Raw genomic sequence first — 22,675 nt, 5'->3', positions numbered from 1 at the left:
AGAATGCATTGGACACCTCCATCACTACTAGCGAGGGAACCCCAGTCTGATCCACCTAAAGGGTTAGCTGTTAAAACTGCTTCTGGGTTAGGTGAGTGACATATCCTCTCACCACGACTGAGTTTTCACAGACTCCACATATTTATCTGAGATGTGAGTTTGATTCAGCATACTGAACTAAGCTAGTGTTTCAGTTGGTTTTCAGGAGCAGCGCTCTACCTTTGGCAGTCTGCTCTCCTGTGCTATATTTAACCCCTGCTATACAAAGTATGGCACCTAGAAGTGTCCAAGAATAGCGCTTGCCTTTCAGCTACTGTGTTAGCACCACATCCTGCGTCACTGTGGCTTAAAGATTTCTATATAAATAGCCTCTGAAACCACAAAAAGAAGCACTATCACACTATTTTCAAGGTTGCTCAATCTGCATGTTTCTGAGGATGTGACTCCTTTGACCTCTGGCACACAGTCTGCTCCAGTGTCCCCATAAAAGACTGTAGATTTTGGCTATGATAAAAAGGAACAATAACGACGAAGGAAAAAAAAAAAAAAAAAAAAAAGCGGTCTTCTCTTTCAGCTCACTTACTCCCACCTACTCATGAAAGAGCAATTTTATTGCAGCAGAATACTAAGCTACTTTCAACACCAAAACCGGGCTGATTCCCAGCCACCTCCATTTCTTTCAGGGGTGCCCACAAGAAGTGCCAGACAAAGGTCATTTAAATCCAGCCCTTATCTACCAAGTGAGGAAGGAAGAGGTGTCAACACTGCTGCTTTCTTTCTAGCATGCCTGGACCCCAGCTCGGCTTTGTCCTGGGTCTTCTCCTGCTGGGCACGGAAAAAGCTCTGTTCCCACCGAACTCTTGGCCTCTCTTTTCTAAGGTTACCTGTCTCCAGACTAAAGGGTGAAACCACCTCATCCCTTAGGAAGACACAGAGAAGGCAAGCTGCTGCCAGGGGAGAGCTCATGGCTGTGCTCCCTCACAGACATGCCGGGGAGCGTGCTGCTTCGGCAGGGCAAGATCTTGAAAATTCTTCCCTTTTAGCACTCTCTGCTTGCCAGGGACTTCAGTCTTCAGGGGATAAGGGATTTAAACCATTCAATGTAAAATCTTTGGCAGTTGTAAATGACACCATCTAGTATTTTCAAAATACAAGACATTTATCTGAGATGCAAACCGAGTGGATTTGGTAATAATTCACCTCACCATTATATGCGGCAGGACAGTACTTTTTAAAATAACCACTAACAACAGCTCCATCAGATGCAGCACATCAGCTAAGTACAATGCAGGCCACACCAATGGCTGCCAGAAGCAGAATATACCTGTTGAAAGTGTTTGCTTCGCACTTGGAAAGCCTGAGACTGCATGCAGAGAATGATAAAGCAGTGGCATCCAAAAAGCAAGCCTCATTTTTTATCCACGCTCTGATGGCCCTTAGATCTGTCTAATCCCCACTGATTGATCCCATATGCTGTGCCCACTGGCCACATCTGCACGGCATGCTGCTCTGATCCGTCAGTGAGAATAGGTTCTAGATGCAGGTTTGGGATGTCTGCTCAAAGAAAGGGGACAGCATACAAGCAGGGAGCCAGCCATCAAAGAAATCATAACTCCACTGACTTCCAGAAGCAGTTGTAAAAACAAACAGTTGCAAATGGTACAGCTGCACTGAAAGCAGGACTCCAAAAGAAAAACAAAGGCTCCTCCATACTCTCTGTGGAAAACCACAAGAACTTTCTGCAAGTTTATCAGCCCTTAAAAGAAGGTCTTAGTATGTCTAAGCCATCTACTGTAGTGCATCTTTCTGTTCTAAACAATGCTGGGTTGCAACCATGGATACAGGTTGCAAAATAGAAAACCTAACTAGCATAACATCAGCTGTAGTTCCCCAATGAAAGAAGAGCTGAATGACCAAGACTGCTACCAAATCATAAAGGCAGTTTCCAGCTGGATTACCTTCGGCATCTTGCACAGGTCTGCAGCTCAGCTATGGGGCTGAGAAGGCAGTAAATTGATGGGCTAGCAAAAGGGATGAGACAGGGCCATGCTGATTAAAAGTACACCTCCTCAAATCACTGCTGCCAGCTTCTGAATTGCTCCATGTTAAAAAAAAACCCTACAGCACCAAGGAGACAGGTTCTGCTCACTGGCACTGCTCGATGGTACCAGCATGTGTCCAGGAGGTGAAACCTGGGGACACAGGAAATATGTTTTATTGCAGTGTGAACTAATCAAAGCACTACATTGAACACTCCTTCTCCAGGACACACTCAAAATAGTGCTTGCATGATCATTCAGATTGTTCCATCCAGCACTGCTCACAGGAGTTGAAGTCAGATTATTTTGGGACAGACACACCAATAGACGAACTCACAAGATTTCTGCAGTTGTTTTTGTAGCAGTTGTTTGTGGGCTTGCACCTAAAGCAAATGGGAAGCTGCATGAGATAAACTGAGACCTTTGAGGCAAAAGGCCCTCCACTGAGGAATTTTTGGATTAAAAAAAAAGGCAGAAAGGGCAATTAGTACATTGTAAGCAGATTGGTTGCAAAATCCTATTCAGCAAAGTAACTGGTTCTAAGAAGTACCTCTGCTGCTTTAAATGAAATGCACAGCTTTTTTTTTTTTTTTTTTTCTTCAAAAAAGAATAAACCCCAACAATTTAGCAACAGACTGAAGGAAGAAAATCATACCTAACCTCATTTTCTTTTAAAATATCTTAACAATGAAGGAATATTGAGGGAAACTCCCAACACAGCAGCAGTGTTTTGGGAGGCACATAAAGGAGAAGCCCTGATACAAACTCAGATCAACCTTTGCTGGACTTCATTTAAAGCTCCTGGTGATAGTTGCTGGCTTCTCACCACTTTTCTGCAGAGCTCAGAGCAGCGGCCATAAGCAAAGCCAGGCTAGCAAAACTAGGGATGAATGCAGCAAAGCAGCGATGCCATTTCAGTGATGTAGGAAAAGCTCATGCCTCCAGCTGCTTGTCTTTAATAGGCAGGCTTTGTAGCCTCGGGATTGATCACAGCTGTGGCTCAAATAACAAAAAGCCAAACCAAGCGACACAACAAGCTTCAGATCTGCTGGGTTCTTGCTAGCCGTTCTGCAAACCGAGAGGAGGAGAACAGCACAGATTTTCTGTCTCTGATACCTTCTTGGAGAAACAAGTGACAAAAGATGAGTGCACTTGTTCCTCCTCAAAATTAATGAGCAATCAGCTTCCTTAGTCACCTGGTGACACCAGAAGTGTTTTTACTGGCACCAGTGCTCTATCCCCTGTCCTGCCATCTGAACCCTAATACGGTAACTGCATTCATTAATGCGCTATCTTTGTGTGTGAGAATACAATGGGATAATGACCAGGAAGGTTTTCCAGACTAACCTACTGCAAGTTTGATGATTCCATAGTACTTCCAGCATGTATTTTTCTGAAAACACTCACTATTTATATTTATTGTTCACTACTCTCCTGCCTTAAACAGCATTTATCAGAGAAGGCTGGAAGCACATTTCACCAGCTGTAATACTTTTAAGGATGCAGTTTTGGTGTATGCAATGAGGCTGAACACGGCTATGGGCGCATGACAGGTAACGTGGTCTGGGCAGGACAGAGTCTTTGCTGCTTGTTCATTTCATCAGCTTTTGGCTGACCTCAGGTCTGAAGCCAACTGAGTGCTTTGCAAAGCCTGCGGTGTCGGGATCCCTTCGGAGCCACCTGGGTCGGTGAGCTCTGTGTGCTGGTGCACAAGATGTCCTTCCTGGTTGTGACTCAGCCGCCCTCCTCCCTTACTGACATGGCTTACCTGCAGAGTGTGCGCTCCTCACGCCTGACCCACCGCCGGAGAAGCCCGAACCAGTGCCTGACCATGGGGGTTTTGCAAAACCCGAGCTGTGCGTGACTGGGGAGGGGAATGGGTGAGAACAGGGAGGTGGCAGCAGCACTGCTGGACACTGTTCCCCTCTTACCCTTCCCAAAACCAGGAGGATTTTCCCTAGCAAGCCATAAACAGTGTCACTCTTTCACAGACAGTGCTGGCTCTTTTTTTCCCCCTCCAAACTGGCCAGGGATCCCTCGAGATCAAACCCTGCTACTGTTGCCTATCACTGTGACTGTCCTCTGGCATCAATGCTTTCTATGCTACTGCATAATAATACATTTAATTAAATATTTAATAATATATTTATATTTAATTTAGAATAAATTATCTATAATATATAAATTATATAAAATATAGAGTTTAATAACATAATTAAAATAATCATTATGCGATACATGATAATATGATTTGTTATATAAGAATATAATATAATAAAGTAGTACAGTTACTATACTATTGGCTATACCTTACAGTCACAAAAGAAAAAAAAAAAGGCGCAAAAAATGGTGTCTGCACCTGATCTACAGCCTGGAAGTTCCTCATCTCCTCCTTACTCTTCATGACAGAATAATGATTCATCAGAGTTACTTTGGGCAGGAGTTCAGGGTTGATGGGAGAGGGTTGAACTGCAGACATTTCTTAGGGTTCAGTTGTGGTTGTCAAATACTGCTGCTAGCAGCAGGTCTGAGCTGGAACGTTACTTCAATGCAAGCATTTTGAGTGGAAAATTCATTCATTCACAGTAGATGGTGCAGGGCGCAGGCAAAGGCAAACACATCAAAAGCAACAAAATGAGTTTGTTCACAAAATGCGGTACACACTGTCAGAAGACTTTTTGATACTGAGATAACTACATACAGTACAATGGGCGCAAGGAAAGGGAAAGGCGGAGGAAGTATGCCAATGCCTGTGAGAGTGCTGCATATTGCTGCAACAGGCAGGTGTAGACATTGACAGATACAATTTAAAACTTAATCTTTTCCCCAGAAATGTTCTATCGAGACATGTAAAAAAGATGCAAAGCGGCAACCCCAAAAGTTGTTAACAGCAGAAGAGGGCCATATGACCTGCTACCTCTCCATCCTTCTCCCTAGCTGTGCTTTCTCAATTTTGTGACACTACGAAAGTTGTCCCATCAAGCCAGCATCACAAGAGCATGAGCTGTCTCCTTCCTGTGCTGAATAGCTGAGAGCACAAACTTGCTGATGAAATCCTTTCTTGCCACAATTCTTAGGTGATTTTTCGGGGAACATTCACACTTAAAGCAACTTGCAACACACTAAGCAGGGAGAAGGAAAAGAGTGTGAATTACGGAACAGTACTGATGTCTCTCTGGCTCATTTACCGCTGCCTGGCTTTTCAAAAGCATGTTGTTACCACAGTTTTAGAAATTATTTAATGCCACTGTGGCATTGTGTTTGTGTTGCCTGGCTTCAAGAACAGCTAATCCTTTTTTTTTGTTTTTGTTTTTTTGTTTGTTTTGAGGAGCGGTGAAAACAAAAATACTGGCACACCTCCATGCCAAGGGAAGTGATGGGACTCTTTGGGAGTCCCTGCTGGAAGGACCAGGAGAAGGAGCCAGAGCAGCCTCCACTTTCTGGCTTCCTCAGAGAAAAAGGCCAAACAGTTCACAGTGGTCACCCAGGGAGAGTCATGGCCACCCTCTATAATGCTCCCTGGCATCACGGCACAGCCAGTGAGCCAAAACCCTCACTCACTGGAGGCGCTCCCAAGCCCCAACACAAACTCTCTACCCCAGCCATTTGTTGGCATTCAGAGACAACTGCTATGACTAGAATTTGAGGGTTCATCTCAAATTGTGCAGACCCACCACCTGTGCCATCACAAAAAGTGCAGGCCCACCACCTGTGCCAGTTTTTGGTTCTTTTTCTCAAGCATCTGTATAATTCTGGGAAAGGGAAAGGACACATGCATCACATGCAGACCAAAGGAACATTTACCAGCTCTTGAGAGCTCATCAGCTCTAAGCAAGTCCTGGAGCCAGAGCTGACACTGCCACAAAGGGGGCAGTGGTGCTCGCAGAAATGGAGGATCCCCTGGAAAAACCTCACACCAAGGGCACAAATTGCAGTATGCGTATATGCCCTTTAATCTCAAATGATGAAAATAATCTAATATCACCTAAATGAATAAACAGTTCATACGTGAAGTGAGCTAACAAATAATTAAATATTTCCAGATGTTTCTGTTACTGGTATCTCTCATGCTGGTTCAGGAAGTTTCCAAACCTATTGCTAGTCTAGCAACTCTTCTCTTACAGCTCTTTAAAATGCTGGCAATGTGCCCGTCTTTTCCAAGCACTTTGTGTTTTATTTTCCTGGGGCATGAAAGATAGAGGTATTTAGACAAAGAAAATATACTTCCAAGCTTCCAAGCATGTGGACTTTTTTTTTTTTTTTTTTTGCTTTTGATAGTGGTCAGTCCATGTCATGGAAGTGGAGGAGATGGTTTCAAGATGTGGCAACATACATCTCTTATTATCGCAGATTTCAGCACACAGAGAAATCCATCATATCACACTATTGCAAAACGCTGTCTGCAAAATTGCATATGTGCAGCTTTACAGGCAATTATGTCAGGATACTAGTACCTTTTCTACGCACTGTGCTAAGACTACTTTCTTAACAATAAAACCCCTTAACTCTTTAACACAGTGTCAGAAGCCTTCTGCTTGGGCTGACTTTTTTTGTTTGTTGTGGTTTCTTTCTTACATACATCTGAAGAGATGCTCAATGAAATTGCTCCACCCAACAGACTTTTCTCTTTCCTGTTTGAAAGCAACTGCAACAAAAAGAGGCAGTGAACTTAAACTTCAAATGAAAAGATGGGGGTCAAAGCTTCTCTAATAAAATCTCTAGCAAGTATAACATTTTCTTTAGTAATTTTTATTATTTTGGAGGAGATCGGTACTCCACAATGCAATACGCAATGGAGACATCCCATTGCTCACACTTTGCAAGATCCCCTCTACTGTACGAATCAAGGGTAACTCATGATAGTTAGCCTGTGGATGCAGGAGAACACTCTTAAAAGTTTTGGGAGAAAAGCGCATTGTTTTAAAGCAAAGTGCATAACGTACAAAGCTTATGGAGGATCACAGTCATGAATTTAAATAAATTTCATCATTTTTTAAGGTCAAGGTCAGGTTTTAAAATCTGGTTCAAGTTCCTGCTAAGATTTCAGCAACGTTTTTGGTGAAATCCTGGTGTTAACACAGCCAAATGCAGAGCTAGCGCTTCACCCAGCTCTGGGTCCAGCTCTTTCTGCTTATTTTAAATGGAGGAGGTGTTAGAAATTTGAGGCACTGTCATATGCACTGTATCCTGGAAAACTGCTAAGCTGGCGGCTGAACATCCCTCCCAAAGGGAAATACTCAAGCAGGCACAAATTTCTGATCAAGCCTTGACTGGTTGTTATCTCTGTGCAATCTACTTTTTCAATTACTGATGCTCTGTCAGGTGCTTAGCTTAGGAGCTGGAGGTATGTGACAACTAGGTTAAAATAATTTTTTTTTTAAAAAAAAGTACCTTTTTGGTGTCAAGTTTCCCAGAGCACTAAGGAGGGGTTATAGTCTTCCTAGAACAAGCAGAATTTGGGGAAGCCTGGAAAAAAATGTATCCCTACACTACAAACCACTGCCATGCAGGAGGGCGTGCCCCAGTCCTACTCAGTTTCTGTGGGCTCTGCTGGACCAAAAAAGCCCCCCCAGATCTCAGCAGCAACAGTAAAATAGCCTGTGCCAGCAGTGGCCAAGGGCAGCAGGCTCTGTTGCACCCTGGTGCTCTGCTCCCTGGGGAGCAAATGCCTGCCAAGCCAGCTCTGCAAGCTAGGTACTCGATACTCCTCCCACTGAGGTAGTTGTCCCTCAGTCAGAGATAAATCAACAAGGGGGCTCAATGATGAATATTTAATTGTACTATTTCCTAAACTTTCCAAGGAAAAAAAACCCCAACCTTTAAGTTTCATATCCAAAATTAATGGGGTATCTTTACTTATTCATTTGGTTTTAATTCTTAGCAACTCCAAGTTTCTAGATGATTCAGAATTTCTTGGGAATGTAAGCAACTTGCAGATGGGCTGCAGGGTATGAAACAGGCAATTTCAGCAAAACCAAAAAAATCCCACCTGAAACATTCAAAAAACTAGACAAAAAAATTAGATAATTTCTCAAAAGTGTAGTGAATTAAGAGCTCCCTGTTAATTAAACCATGCATGCCTGTAAAATCAACGTCCATATCCATAAAAGAAGTGTAAGAGGTTAAATCTTCAATGCATGTTGCTAATAACATACGCTTCAATATTTTTTTAATGCACACTGAAAAAACTGAAGTATTGTCACTGGCAGGGTGAAAAAATGCATCAAATGGTTCTTCCATTTCACGGCCTCGTTGCAAAAACTCAGGGAAAATATCTTCTCTTCTTAGAGTAGTAAATCTCAACACACTGGATATTTACATCTATGACAATGGTTTCCTGTAAGGTATCTATACTTTGTTTTCTAGAAATAGACCTGGAACCATTTTTCTCCACCGTGCCACAAGGCAGGACAGCCTGGCAGCCCAGTGCAGCTCAGAGGCACCTGAGATGGGGCTACCAGTGCTGTGGGACAGGGTGGTCCAGGCTGCGATGGCCCCACAACATCCTCCCACAGCTCATGCTCCTGTGTACCATCCTGGTGGCTGGGCTGGCTCCCAGAGGTGCTGTTCCTGCCTGCCAGCTGAACGGGGCAAGGCTACAGAAATAAAGTTATAAATAACAAAAGGGAGTGGAGAGATGGGAACAGCAGGAGGGCAGGTGAAGAATTAAAGAAATATAAATAAAAGGGAAAATCTCACAGGAAGCCGCATCAATCACTAGTGTGTTGTCTGGAATGTGCTTAAAAGGTCACATTTTTTGAGTGCATATGGCTTTATAAACAACTCTTATGCTTAACTTGGTGGGGCAACTGGGGCCAGTGCTGCATATCTGAAAACCTTCCACTCTTTAACACCTCCCACAGCAGCACATGGGTATTTGACAGATTAACAGACTGAAAGCTGAAGTGTTCATCGAAAGAATGCTACGTTAATTATTCCCAGTTAATTAGTTTTCTTTGTTGGGTTATTTAAATTGACCCCTCCTCCCTCTAGACTGAACCAAGCCAAGGTTTTCTGCTGGAAAGAACTCAGCGGAACTCATTTCATGCAGAAGACTGGCTAAACAGCCAAGGGTTGGATCCTGACTATCCTCAGTAAAGGACCATTTTTAATCCTCATGGTCTACAGAAGCTGTATAAGTCTCCTAACCAACAAGCATTCTTTTTACCTTTTTTTTTTCCCCTTCCTTTTTTTTTTTAACAATAGGAAGGACGTAACACACTTTGATATTACTCTCTCCTTCTTGAAGGAAAGCAAATCCAAAACGCAACTGGGAGGCACAGCCCGTCCACGAGGCTGAGCATCAGGCAGCAAGCAAGCAGCAAGTGATGATGCCTCGGCATCCAGAACCCCTACACATACGTCTCACAACATTGCTTCCACCTAGGGAAAATGCTTTCTGGGAATCGGGTTGCAAAATGTAAAAATGCAGAACAGGGACATAAAGAGTGATGCCAAGGGGGCTGAGCAGGCAAAGGAGTTTTTGCAGGTGGCCTTTCTGTGTACCTCCCATCCCTGTGGGGCAGACTCAAGCACCCTCCCTGGGGATGGGAATGGTGAGGGCAGAAGCCGCTGCTGAAACCTATGGAGAAGTGACTGAAACCAGCTGCTGGATTAACAGCTCTCTCGGGGAGTCTCTTTATCTTCTGTCCTCACCTGGGGCTGGTAGGCTTTTTCAAGTGATCTCATTAAGCCCTTAGTGTGCCTGAGAAAGAAAAAGGAAGGAACCCCCAGATCTTAATGTTTTCATAGCTAAATCCTGCAGACCACCCTATATTCTGGCACCAGAAGAAAAGCAGAGGAACAGAAAAGCCAATTTTCTTAATTTCCCATTTCTCTATGTTGTATTAGCAATCACTTATATTGAATTCATAATAACAAAACATGTGATCTCTTTAGGGAACAATTAATACATTCCACTGCTGTATACTACAAAAGGTACTTCCAAAAGATGTACTGTTGAAATAAATTAATAAATCTTCATGGAGAACTCATACAAGTTCCAAAACCCATGCCAAGCATTATTAGAAATGCCAGTTCCTTCTGTATTTCACGATGTACCCAGGGGATCAGCTTCAGCTACCGAGGTACCGCATCTCTTCCACTCTCATCTAACAGTGACAGTTACCTCCTTTTCTCTAATATAAATTATTGACTCATCAGCTTCAGAACAGGAATTTTAGTCCGCACACTTAATTGGGAAATGATTCTTCAGTTTCCTAAATGCCACAGCATACAGGAAAAAAAATTAAAAAAATAAAGGGAAAAAAAAAGTAATCATCATGCAACTACAATCTTCAGATTAACCGTATCAGTAGTCAACCTCTTAAACAAAATACAACACAAATTAAAATTCTACCAATTTACCTATTCATCTTGCCTGAATGTAAGTCTTTCCTTCCTGTTACTGTCAATCTTACAGATTTTTATTTTTTTTCAAACCTTTAGGTCAGGGGTCCTCAAACTATGGCCCATGGGCTGGATACAGCCCCCCAGAGTCCTCAATGCGGCCCCCGGTATTTACAGACCCCCCACCCCCACCCCCCGCTGGGGGTTGGGGTGGGGGAAACCAAGCAGCCGCAGATGGCTGCCTGCCACTGCATCCGCACCGGCCCCCTGGTTAAACAGTTTGAGGACCCCTGATTTAGAGCTTGTGCACCACCCCATGACACCCACCCTGCACATTAAGATGCGACACCCTTTGAGTAACCCACCGGCATCTGTGTGGCCTTTAGCAGTACAACCTATGTTTCAGGTGATTTGTGGCAAGTCAGGTTGAAGACCCAATGACCAACACTCGCACCTGCAACTGCGATTAACTTTAAACATTTCAATTGTGCCTAGTGCAGTCACCACATGGAGAGTGTGACTTTCAAATGGCACATGCCTGAAAGCCTATAGCAGAACAGTAACTGACCAAGCAAGCCTTTTGTTATTCTGCAATTACATAAAACCTCTCAATATCCACCTGACAAATCATACACTTGAAGCAAAGCAACAGATACGAAAACCGGAGGCTTAACTGTGACCCATCTAAAATGTAGAGCATGCCCTCTCCATCTCCTTCAAAGGCAGAAAAAAATGACAGAAATTTCTCAGTCTCGGAGGATGAGACTGAAACACTTGGGGATGTCAGCAGGACCACAAGATACCACCTTCACCTCTTGCCTTAAGGTAGAAGAATAGCCCGTGGTCCCCTCAGATGCATTCTACCATATCCAAGGAGCAGAAAGAGCAAAGTTACAAAGTTGCACACTGTTAATATGTGTTTGGAAAGCTCAGAAGGTGATGAGAACTCAAAGAAACACAGCAGTTGCTTTTGTGTGCAGCAGCATGTAAATGAGAGCGTTGCTGTGGAGGCGAGACTGGATAACACCAGTAGGAAATCCAGACAGAGCAAAGGCTTTTTGATTCAGATATTGAAGAGCCAGGTATCTTTCTGTGTTGACATCACTTCAGAAATCACCCATGGTAATCTAAAAATCCACTACATTTTACAGGGTGGAAAGGCAGTCCTCTTCATATTATTTGGCTTCCATGCAAACCTTACAGTTTATTTTGCCTGGGCACATGCATGGCAAAGGCAAGGGATCTCCTGGAAAAGGAACTGGTCAGCACTGAAATCCATTCGACTATTCGCCTCCAGAGGAGGAACGAGAACATGCTGTGCCCTGCTGATGTGACTTTGAACATCAGGCATTAGCAGACGTGCTTTGCAGGTCTGCCAGCTCAAGACAAACAATCTTCTATTGCAAATTTCTGTTTTGACCTCTTCAAGCAGGGCTTAGGAAAAACCACACATCATTCCCACACTGCTTTCTACAGCGTGGTACAAGCAGATGGGAGTTGATATGCATTTCTATTTGCAGAGAAGACACAAGTTTTCTCCTTCAGCCTCTGCCTTTCTACATCCATGAGGCTTTTCCCAGCCTGGAGTTAAGTGACTCTTTCTAGCCCCTTTGCCAACTAACTGAGAGCAAGGGGCTGTTTCACACATCACTTAAAGTTGACATTTTTTTACTATGTATTGAAAGAAATATATTTCCCCCTTAAACAGTTGTAACCTGAAGGTAGAAACATCATTGCTTAAAGTACATAGCCAAACTCATGGCTATGCTAGTAATTTTTGAGTTGTAACCCACCTATATGAAAAGCAGACCTTGTAGCACCAGCTGCTGATTAATAGGCACAACATTACTGACTTTTTAATACCGTTATTCACCAGACTCTTCACTCCTTGCTCTGCTCACCAGCTGAAGAGATAAATAAAAAACCAGCCTGTTCCTCATATGTTCAAGGTTTGAAATTAAACTTTTTTCTATGAAATTACTAAAAAAAACCACCCAACTTTTTCTCCCACTTCATGGGAGCTAACCAAAATGCACATGCAATAGCATTGGCACGGAAGCAGGCGGGCTGTGAGGGGCAGCACGTTGCACAGGAGACCTGCAAGTGATGCTGGGTCCCTGGTGCAGTACCTCAGCCTGTTTTGGGGCGTTAGTACAACCACTACAACCTGGGAAAAGTAAACAGAGCTTCCACTGCACCCTTTTCTCTTATATAAGCAGGATGCTGTTATGGTAGAAAATGTCATTAAATGTGTTTATTTTGATAACTCATTAAGGTAACCAACTTAAAAAAACCCCAACATATCATGAAGGAAATCCAGTTACATATCTAAACACATTTAATATATATTTGAAGACTTACTCTAGATTTCCTTTTATGAACTACAGTTTTCAATTTTAGCTTGTTTAATGGAAGAAAACGGCAACCATCCTACAAAAACACAATCGATTTACACAGGCTTTTTTTCTTAACTCTTATATACACAGCTTCTGCTTGGAAAATTCACTTCTACATTTCTCCTTGTACAAAGGTAAAAAGCGGGCACTTAAAAGCAACTTCAAACAAAGGAAGACAAGAATTATCAATGCCATGTGTCTGAACAAGTTCTTTCTGAGGTTACATCAATATCAGAAGATGGGAAACAGCTCCAAAGCCTCTTTTAGGAGAACAAGGAAGGTAGTGAGTCCAGAGTCAGAGAAAACAATTTCCATGAAAAGAAGATAAATGCAGGAGCCTGGCAGCTTCTCCTGCTTGTAACAGCTAAATTCCCTCCCTCTTCTTCGGGGGCCAACGACTTCTTTCATGAAGGAAGATGGTTCAAAAATCTTAACTGTCCTTGTATTTATCTGTGGTTATATTAGCCAACTCATACTTAGATACCATGTACTTTATTAAAGCAGAAGACCCAAGCAGATAGCTCTTACTCCATCGCAAAGAAATAAAACAGGAAGCACTTCAGACTTAACAAATTATGTCATAGCTTCTGAACTCTCATGACCTTCCATACAAGCTCTGAGTCCTTTTACCTGCTCTCCAGGCACTGGTGGGAAAGGAGATGTGTCCACCAGTGGACAAGAAGCACACTTGAACATAGCGTCAGTGTTTCTCTGTGTGGATACAAGGAGAGAATGAACTTCAGTGACTTTTCTAGGCTGAGCAAAGTGGAGGGGTGGCACGAAGGCTTGCTGAATGAGAACTGCAGAAAGCATGAGGATTTTCTGTTGCTGTTGTTGCTTTCAGCTTTAAAGGACGATGTAAAATGTGTAAGTGTGTAACAGATACTTACTCATGGAAGGGCTGGAAAAAAAAACCAGAAAAAAGCAGAAAAGACCTTTGTGTGAAAGAAAAAAAAAATAAAAAGCAGTCCATCTGTGAGCTCAGTGACTGCATCCCCAGCTGAGTGAAACAGGAAAATAAGAAGCTGTTCTGCTAATCAAGCCAGAACCAGAAGAGCTCAGAATCAATTTTTTCTTTCACGTTCAGGTTCAAAATACATTTATTGAAAAAATGCAGAAACTAAGCCTTTTCCTTGACAACACTTTTCATGCTGAGATTAGAAGGAGGGAGGCACAAAAGCTGTTGTCTGAAAGCTATCGCTCAGTGCTGACCATTTCCCACCCACTGACTAGCGGCTGTACCTCAGATGTCTCAGCAAGCTTTTCCACTGACCATAGCTTTGTGTTTTGATGTTAAGAGCCAGAGTTTCATTGAAACTATAAAGGAAAAAGTAATTTGGGGTTTAAAATCATATTCTTGTGTATTCACAGATTACCCCAAAAAACAGACAACCCAGAATACTTACTCACGCTGCTCATGTGCAATGAAGCAATGCACAAGAAGGAGCACCACTTCTTCTCTCCCACAAAACAATCTCTTGTTTTCAATGTTTTCCACTGGTGGAAACAAATGATTGTTCAACGCCTCATTGAATGCCGTTTTGCAATGCGACAAGTTAACAGCTGGCATTTTTGTTCACATAGTTTCTCAAGCCAAGGTCTAGTTTGAGCCGTTTTCACTGAAACACGGCAAGGAAAAACTGTATCTCAGAGATAAAAAGAAAAAAGGGTGGCTGGACATGGACATCACCCAAGATCTTCCAGGCTGCAAATACTTTAACAGTTACCGAGGCCGTATCAATTTTAGCTGAGGATGCAAGAAATTTAACCCAGAGAGTTAGCGAAGAAATTAAGCAAAACATTTAGAACCAAACTCCCCATGCAATTGCATGCTTTCTAGAGGACAAAAAGTTATCTTGCAAGCAGGCATTCTGCAAAAGCCTTATTGTTGCCCCTTCTAAAAGATGGATTTCCATCTTTTGTTGCAAAAAATTCAGCTCAAAAAGCCCAGGATAAATAGATAATGTCATGACATTTTACATGTAAGCCTTCCTGCAGATGCTGATTTTCCAGTTTTTTCCTCAGTAACAATTTCAACCCTGGGCCTTCAGCTTTTCTCAGATTTTACCGAGAGCTCTGGTTTAGCGGAGATGTCCCACAGCACATCCCCACCTCCGCTATTTTGGAGGAGCCCAGGTTGATAAGTACTCACTTGTGGACGTAGCATGGCTAAGTGGAGTCAAGCAGCAGAGTGAGCTATGATACTAATTTATTTGGTTTAGGGCAGATTTTCACTAAGTGAATTTCTTTCTTTAGCCAGCAGTTTGTTATTTCACCTGGATCCAACAGAAAAGGTTGGATTCTACTGCTTGGAATAAGGGTGTGATTTCAAAGTCCTATTATTCATGAAAAAAATAAAAATCAATTTGCTTGGCCTTGTTGTAAAGAGTACCTAACTTTTGCCATTACAATTAAGTTTTAGAAGCCTTTTGGAAATGAGACAACCTATGCAAGCAATTAGAATTATTTTTTATTTTTTTTAATCAGAAGTTGAACGTGAGTACAAACAGAGAACTACTCAAGGTTTATCGCTCTCTGGCCATTCTTGGAAGAAGGCAGAGAGCTTTCCTTCACCCTTTAAATTTATTTCTTCCCTGAAAAGGTAATAAATTATACTGAAGTCAGGAGAAAGACTTTTATTAAACAAGACCTCATTTCCATTGTATGTAAAGGAATGGATTTACTAGAGGGATTTTCCCCCTTCAAAAGTGAAATAAAATAAAACCACATTCCTGCCTTGGGAAATGATGGAAGTTCCTCAAAGCACAGTTTCAAAGGAACCCAAGTGAAAATAAATAATACTTATTCTTAACTGAAGGGGGAAAGAAGGGGGAAACTTCCAAATGGTTTCCCCAAGGGTGAAGCAATGAATTACACAGGGATACTTGGAATACTTCAGAGAAAAGACAGTTACCAGGGACATAATAAGCTTTAGCTGGGAATGCAGCAAATTTAATTGGAAGGGTCAGTGAAGAAATTTAAGCAAAACTGTTAGAATGAGACTCCCAACACACCCGACCATGCTCTGGGTTCAGAGGAAGAGCTGTCTGGATCCAAGGCACCAGTAACTTCTGCTTTAGCAAGGAGAGCTTGCACAGGCTGGTTTTGAAAAAAGAAAGCTACTTACGAGGTTTATCACACAAACAAACTGACTACACTGTAATTTTCAAATACTGTGCTTCCTTATTCTTTTTCTGTTCAATATCCTCACCAGCCAAGCAGTACTGGGAACAGGTTTGGTTTGGGGCTACCAGACAAAACTCACAAAGGTTAACTGGAATTCATTTACAGGACTATAAGTGACAATAAAAATGATCGGGGAGCAGTGAGATTTAGACAGACAGGTTAAGTGTCAGAGAACGTAGCCAGTATTACTTTTACTAGAAGCATTAAAAAAAATGAAGCAAACACAAAACATCCTATGCAAGTCCAAAAGGTCTTAAATTTAAGACACACTCCAACCATTGCATAACTACATATAGATTATAGCTTAGATCCTAACTTATTTTTAACAGTTCTTTGTGAAATTTTTTCTTTGTTTTATAAAACAGAGCTAGATCTGTCTAATAGAGTAATCAAGCTATATTTATCACGAAAATAAGAATATGGATATTTACACATATGAACATAAAAATATTAGTCCACTTGTTATGGATAAATAGACATCAGGAAAATTCTATTTTTTGTTATTAAATCTAAAGATTTCACAAAGAAACCTTCTAACAAATATAAGCGATAATATGAAGCCTTCCGTTCTGTTTCACCTACTCGTAAGCTGAATGTAAGCCATTTTTTAAGTCAATGCCAAAACGTTGTTAAGATGCATGGGAAAAATACACCAAAAATATTTTAAGTAGTAACAGCAAGCCCTAGGAGCCACCCCCACCCCAAACTGTACATGTTATTTTCCTCCAAGGAAGCTTCTGAGAAGAAATCACACCTACTCCTAAGGACTTCCATGAAAAGAAAGATATCAAAAACCATCAAAAATCCTATATGATAAGCTATGCCATAAAAACCCCCAAACCATACTTAGAGAATAATTTTAACAGCTTGAAAGTATTGCTGCTACATTGCAGCTCTGAAAGCACTTATTATAAACCTACCCTCTCCCTATAATGATAGTAAGAACTAATACTACAATTAGTCCTCCTCTGTGAGGAGCACTCCATATAGACTATAGTCATCAGCCACGATTTCCTGGTTTAGTTGACTGAGTGTTAAATTCACAGTTTATGCACTTTTAAAATATACTTATCTAAAAACACTGGGACTGCACATAACTGCACCCTGTGTGCTAGAACAGAAACTCATTGATGCTCAGGCTTGTATTGCCAGTGCCAGTTTCAGAATTTATTGCCCTGTTTTTCTGTCAGAACTAAATCAATACACAAGCAACATTACTGTGATGTAGAGGTCAGGCAGGGTTGATGACTCTGAACGAGTCCCCAGTGTTGACCACAGGGTAACCCAATATTTATAACTTCACTCCCTCGCTTCCAGAGATGCAGCTGTGAAAATGTGCTACTGTCATCTGAACTCCAGCCTGATGTCACTGCCCAGCCCAGCTCTCTAATAAAAACGTAATAATGTCCAGGCAAAAGAAACCCAACTGGTTCCTGCTCTTCTGCAAATGGGGCCACTGCTGCCTGGTGGAAGGACATCTCAAAGTTAAGATGTCATCCTCATTCTTAGTCATCGCAGGCAAAATGCTGCTGGGGAGCTCAGCTCTCTCCATGCCAGCAGGACTCTTCAGGGAGAAGGAAGTTGTCTTCTTCCAGTCACAGGGCTAAGAAGTAAACCCTGGCTTCCCCAAAAGTTCCTCTTACCAGCTGCATTTGGCTACCAAGGATGATGTTTGCTTTGGCCCACCAGAATAACTTTACATGGGCTGGGAAGGTCTGCTGAAGTTCAAGCGATGACATGACTAAGCTCTGTCTAGACAAGACCATCTTCATCTCGGTCCAGTATCACTTAACCTGGTAACCAGTGAAATATAGTTAATAAGGCTTAGGTAGGTCAAAGCCTTATGATTCAGGGGCTGAAAAAGACAGGCCATCCCAGTTAACCACCTGACACTGCATGAGGGGTATGGACATAAAGATATACCCGGGGCAAAACACAGGGTACTGCCACTCAGGTTGTAGCACTATTTCAGAGCGTCTTTATTTTCTACTGAAAATCAAGCACTCTTACTGCTTGAGGAAAGGAAGCAGGAAAAGGTGCAAGCTGCGTGCCAGAAGAAACAGAGTAGATATTGAAAACATCGTTTTAAAAAAAATGTGCCTCCTCAGAACTTCATGATTTTGATCTTGGCATGAAATGCTGCATATCAGTCAATCACCCAGAAAGGTTAAAGTTATCAATAATGCACTTCATTTGCTTTAACTGTCTGGCTACAGCACATGTTGACATTCAAGTGCATTACCATAGTTACTTGCTGCTTTCTGTTTCCATTTGGTAGCTAGATGTGAAAGAAAACCTACAAAAGTACAAAAATAAGTCTCTCATGCAATTCATAACTGTGGCAGAGAGGGCAGGAAAAAAGCTGTTGCTGAGCAGTTCCACCCTCCCAGATGTTTATACTGAACTTCCAGATGTTTTCCTTGCATTTATTGCTTCGTTATAATAAGTAAGGGACTGTCTTCAAACACAGTGAGACTCCTTTAAATCAAAACAGTTTATAAAAAAAGAGCCTTCACTTGTTTATCTGTGCCCACATTAATTTCTAAATCTTACAGAGTAAACCACATTCCTCCAAACAAAGTGGATGGTCTTACAGGAGGGAAAGGCCCAAGTGTCTTTTTAGTTCCCAGGAACATAAAGGGTAAGCAATTGTGAATTCCTTCTTTGCTCTCCCTACATCCTGGCAGCTAGCTGTGGTGCTCGGCTCAACAGGCATGCCTGATTTTGGCCAAATACTATTGGGAACTCACCCAACAGAAAGCTAATTGGCAGGACTGGTAAAATACATGTAACAATAGCAGCAACAACCCTTCTTATTTAAAATTAAGTGATAAAACCTCGGTGTCATAATCTCACAGTCTAACTTCTAAATAGAGAATAATGCCCTAAGACACGTGTGGAGGTATGGGGAACAGTTATCCACATTGCAAAAGCAAGAGCTCACGAATTAAGGATGGCTGCTTAACCAGCATTTAGGAAGAAAATATACAGGGTAACTTTCCAACAGTAACAATCTAAGCCGGTAGTTGTCTACAAATGTGGGTATATAAGAACCCACAAAAGACTAGCCTTTCATGACTTATTCCAGGCGATGGAAATCCAGAGCAGAGCTAGTTTTTCCAGCCCTGAGCTCTGAAATCCTTTCTTAGTGCTTTTGCCATAGTATTATAAAACCGTAGTTAGCTACTCTCATCCATTTTGGGGCCAAACCTGCACTGGGCCAAGTCAAATGCATTCAGACTCTTAACTATGACCTCTACCAGAAAAACTGTTTAGCTTTGCCTTTAAATATAAGATGAGAAAATGTGGGGGATGGAAGAGAGGATGCCAACTTTCAGCTGTCACCCAACTTTCTGCCTGTTCCCTTGATTGCTCATTTAAACATAACACATGGTAGTGGTGAAAGGCAAAGTGTCATTGAGCTGCAAGCCAAACCCAACCAGATTTTATGGCTATGTGTGTTAACACAGTTCAGTCCTGCCTTAGCCCCAGTGCAAAGGGAAGGCGTGCTCCAGAGAAGGAGCTTTATGTTCCTTGTTACTTTCGAAAGATTTCAAAAGCAGCCTTGTTAAAAGAAAAAAAGGGCTAAACTATGAAGTCACTTCCTTCTGTTTGAAATATTTTATTCAAGAAAAAAACCCAAAAGGGCATGAAAAGAAAAAAAAAAAAAAATCTGCTCTCTGCTTATGACTTGTTCCTAGGATTCAGCATCCCACCCGCTCTGCGGGATGACGCAGTGTGCCAGATCCCGACCGTTCCAGCCAGGGCATCAAGCGCCCGTAGTCCTCCCACACAATCACCCTCTTGTCAGCGGCGGCTGGCGTCCACCCCGCACACGCTGACAGCATCGCGTCCAGAGGACTGCACCCCCTTCGGGGCGGCTCTTCTCCTCGTGGAGCAAGGCGTGAGGAGGGCGGGCAGTGCTGGGCAGCTAACGAACAAGAAGCTCTTGTGTTACTTCCCTCCCCCTCCTGCCCTCTGAAACACAGAGTGGATGGGGACAGGGGAAAAGATGTTCTTCCGCTTGCAGAAGCGAGGCTTTGCCCGGGAGTACAGCCAGCAGGAGAACTTCAGGATGGCCGTTTATGGAAGTTTAAAAGTCAAACGAACAGTTCATTGCTGCCCAAGTCACAAGGGGGTTACTTATGGCTAAGCAGCATTTTAACAATGATCCTAAGATGAGGACCAGTTTGCCTGCCTCTGCCAATGCTCATAGGTTTACTCCAGACTCCTAGCTCTGTTTTTCCTTGGTTCCCAAGCCACCCTCCCTCTCCTCCAGAATGAACTGCCTCCTCCTGGCTAAGTGAGCTGACACACATAAGCTCCCTTCCCCACTCAGCTGCGGGGCAGGAGAGACGGGAGAGGGTTCTTAAGAATAAACTGAAACACTTCCTTTCCCCATCTCCCCTCCAGCAAAATGGTGCTTTCTGCCTCAAACAGCAACATATTACCCTGATCTGCACCATTAAGAAAGGCAGGGTGTCTTTTCCTCTGTGTCATCGAGGTTCACTGATGCAGAAAAAAAAGAGAGATTGCAGGACATAAGCATTCAGCAAGTTGCTCCCAGCAGCCTAAGACACTCACCATTTCTGCCTTTCCCAAAACTGAAGCAGATAAACTTGCAGTGGTATGTATTGACTACCTTTGCAAGAGGGCACTCAGAAATATGGCACTTGAAATTACATTTTCTGTTTGTGAAAACTGCAAGCCACACTTACAAGCATACCGCAAGCGGCACCAGAATACCAGGACACTGGCCTGATCAACAGGCTGACAGCACTGTCTACTCCAAGCTGAGCTACTGTCTAACCAGTGCTTTGAAGGGACGCTTAACATTTTTTTTTTTTCTTTAGAACCATAAAACAATCCTTCACTGGAAGTGCAAATCCAGTAATATGGGACAGCACTCATCAGCTGATGGCAACTGACAAACATTTCTCAGGGTTTATTTAGCAGTCTGCTTAACTCCCTGATGCACAAACATTGAACCTCACAAAAGTCCCTGTGGTTGCCCCTAGGCTTGCTTCTTGAGTTCAGGCTTTTTTTTTTTTTCTTTTATTTATTAAAAAAGCCAAAAAACCTAATCCACAACAAACCCACAGGTACTTGCCAGCTACCTTTATCTTACAACCATGACTCACAGGTAGTAAGGCAGTGAAAGCATTGCTGCTTCTTTACATATAGCCCTATGACTGACCTCCTCTAACCAAAGAAACCATACTACTCTGGGAGGGAAAAATACTGAACACCAAACCAAAACCCAAACAAAAAAGTCAATTTTCAAAATAATACCAAAGTGGGAGATTCGAATACAGGATGACACATGTCACAGCCTGGGAACGCCTTTATTTTCCTCAAACCAATTTAATAAAGTAATATGTTACCTCTCTTTGTAAATGGAGTTTTGTGCAGATTAGCAGAGGTGCTAAAGCAGAGCATGTGCACGATACTGAATGAACTTAACTGCACCAGAAGCAAGGTCCTGTTTGACTTTTGAAGAGAGCTTCAACATGTGCTACCTGCAGTCCTGAAAAAAATCTTACTCCAGATAGCCCCAATGAGGAATCAAGTTATTAATGAACTACATCAGCACCCAAACTTGAGTCACCTTTAGTTTGGCTAAAGCTACTTAACCTCTGGAATTGTTCCACTGTTTCCAGAATAATACCTGGGAAAAATAAGGTACTTATTGGGGGGGGAAAAAGGGCTACTTGATGTTGTTTGTACACATCACTGCTGTGGCCACACTGGGTGATCTTCCCTGTGACCTCTGCTCATAGGAGAACAGAGAAGGGTGCAGTCACTATCTCACTTTCCTGCTGCATACATATCTCTAGTCCCATACTGGGAATGCCTGCGATTAGCTGCCATGTACTGTTTATTCAGTGACTACTTTTTTATTCCTATAACTCTGCATTGCACTGGTATGAATGCTTACTATTTCCCAACTATTTTTTTTTTTTTTTTTTTAACATCTGAGCTAGTTTTTCACCTCACAGGAAATACTCCACTGCTGTATGAACAGCAATTCCTTCAGGAGGGAAAACAAGGATCTACTTCCTAGAAAGCAGACTGCAAAACATGAATTTTCTTTGTGTTCTTAACCTCCTCTTGCCTTCTGCAAGGAGGATCATGGAGGTGGGACAGGACAGATTTCCAAAACACCAGGCAGTCAGGAGAGGTTTTACCCACCACTACAGCCTCCCTTGCAAAACTCACAGAGATTCTTTCCCTAAAGAGAAGAGCAGGCATGTAGGAATACATCTTACCAATGGCTGAACAGGTTAGTCAACTACACAGTTCATGTTCTGGTTACAAAACTAATCACTAGGTCCAAGAGTAACATGTACATTCTTAAACTAACATATGAGTTGACACAGTGACTCACATCAAATCTCTGCAACTGTTCTGCTGTGTTTGTGTAGACAGAAACTGCTAAAAAACCACAAGTCACAGTGTAAAGCCATAGAAATCAGGATGTCAAAGCAAGAACTGGGGCTATTTATGGACTACTAGGGCAACTTCACCATACAACAGGGTACTAGGGTCCCAAGAGACCTGTGTACAGTGCTGGAGGACCTCATGGGTGGGAACACAGGTTGGGACAAAGAGAAAACTAGCACCATCCCTGCCTGCCTGCAGCTCGCTATTATGTGTGGCAACAACGAGCAGGATAAACTGCAAAGAACATCACCAGGGAATGGT

At 42.5% G+C, this 22,675-nt stretch overlaps 1 protein-coding gene across 4 annotated transcripts in view; it reads right to left on the bottom strand.

Moving 5' to 3' along the window:
• LPAR1 (lysophosphatidic acid receptor 1) overlaps positions 1-22,675 on the bottom strand; it is a 77,106-nt gene that overhangs the window by 16,689 nt on the left and 37,742 nt on the right. The window lies entirely within an intron of this gene.

Source organism: Falco cherrug, chromosome Z (assembly GCF_023634085.1).
Source record: "Falco cherrug isolate bFalChe1 chromosome Z, bFalChe1.pri, whole genome shotgun sequence".
Classification (NCBI taxonomy): Eukaryota; Metazoa; Chordata; class Aves; order Falconiformes; family Falconidae; genus Falco; species Falco cherrug.
This window is presented reverse-complemented; position numbering and strand designations above follow the sequence as displayed.